This window comes from Chiloscyllium plagiosum, unplaced genomic scaffold (assembly GCF_004010195.1).
Source record: "Chiloscyllium plagiosum isolate BGI_BamShark_2017 unplaced genomic scaffold, ASM401019v2 scaf_2876, whole genome shotgun sequence".
Taxonomy (NCBI): Eukaryota; Metazoa; Chordata; class Chondrichthyes; order Orectolobiformes; family Hemiscylliidae; genus Chiloscyllium; species Chiloscyllium plagiosum.
The window spans coordinates 7,272-8,682 of NW_025207254.1; the positions used below are offsets into that span (position 1 = coordinate 7,272).

Consider the following 1,411-nt stretch of genomic DNA (forward strand, 5'->3'; position numbering starts at 1 on the left):
CATCAGTAATTCGCTACTGTGCATTTACAGCAGTTATCGGTACTCCTACACCCAGACTGTGCATTTACAGCAGTTATCGGTACTCCTACACCCAGCACCCTGCCCCTTTTGAAATATCTCCATTGTTTTGTGCTGTGTCTCTGTGCTCATTTCACCAAGGTGAATCACTTCTACCCAACCTGCTACAGATTTCATCTGACAAAACACTTATTAAGAATCCCATGCATAAGCATGCGCTTCGCAACTCTCGTTATTTGGTTTTCATGGATCTCTTTCAGACAATAAAAGTTCACGGCAACTTGACTTGGAAAAGAAAATGGCGCTCCTTTTAATTATTCCAATTCAATCTACATTTCAATGCAGTATAGGCAACAGGCTCAAATTATTCTTTGAGACTTTATAATAGCGTCGATTCATATAAACACACTATTGGAGTTCCAATTTCAATAAGACAGCTGTGATCATCCAAAAATCGCAGCATTGAGAATTACTGGCAACGGCGACGAGAGTGGGATCCGAACCCACGCATGCAGAGCACAATGGATTAGCAGTCCACCGCCTTAACCTCTCGGCGACCTCGTCAGATGAGGGTCGATCTCTCTGATCTTATGAAAAGTGAATTGTGTAAATTATGCACACCATAGATATTTCTCCTTGGTATTGGTGAAATGATAAATAGCACAGTATGGTTCCAAGAGTATCGTCTGACATCTGGGTGTGGGACAAGCGCACTCCAACTGTGAAACTCTGCTCACAGTGATTAGAGCAAAAATGAAAAAATGGCTATGCAACAAGATCTGTTGAATTCTGTGAAGATTTGAAGTCAATGGAGTGGAGAGCCGGTGACAGCAGGAGATGTAATTTTTGTGTGTGAGGAATTGTTTTCCAAACTGGAGGAGAGTGCATAGTGCTCAATATCATTATTCTGAACATCTTTCTTCCGCTAAGATATTTTTGACACGCCCTTGTGTACAGGACAGACAATTTCAAAATCCTAAATAATTCTAAACTGACAATTGAATTCAACAATGCAAAAACCTTGATCTGTATCATTTTCCTGGTCCGTGCGACACCAAGTCACTGTATGATCACAGCAACACAGTGAGCAAGTGTCAGAAAGAAAATGAGTGTAGTGCCAGAGCGCATACTGGGAGCAACAGTTGACACACAGGGAAGTGCATTTCCCATAACATGAACTCTTCCCAAACAGCAGACTGTGGTGGAAGAATTCAGAGTGGTTTACACTTTGGAATTTGATACCAGAGACACAATGGAGATCTGTCATTGAGTCTGTTCAAGATGACGATTTTAATATTTCTACCGATGAAAAACAAAATAAAAGGCTCATGGGTTAGTGAAGGCAAAAGTTGAAGTTGCACATTTTTACATCTTTGCAATGAGTAGCTCACCA

General features: G+C 41.0%; 1 non-coding gene across 1 annotated transcript; it reads right to left on the bottom strand.

The window, feature by feature from the left end:
- Positions 1 to 500: 500 nt before the first annotated feature.
- Positions 501 to 582, bottom strand: trnas-gcu. Its single transcript has one exon. It is a non-coding gene; the product is annotated as a tRNA-Ser (tRNA).
- Positions 583 to 1,411: the final 829 nt, after the last annotated feature.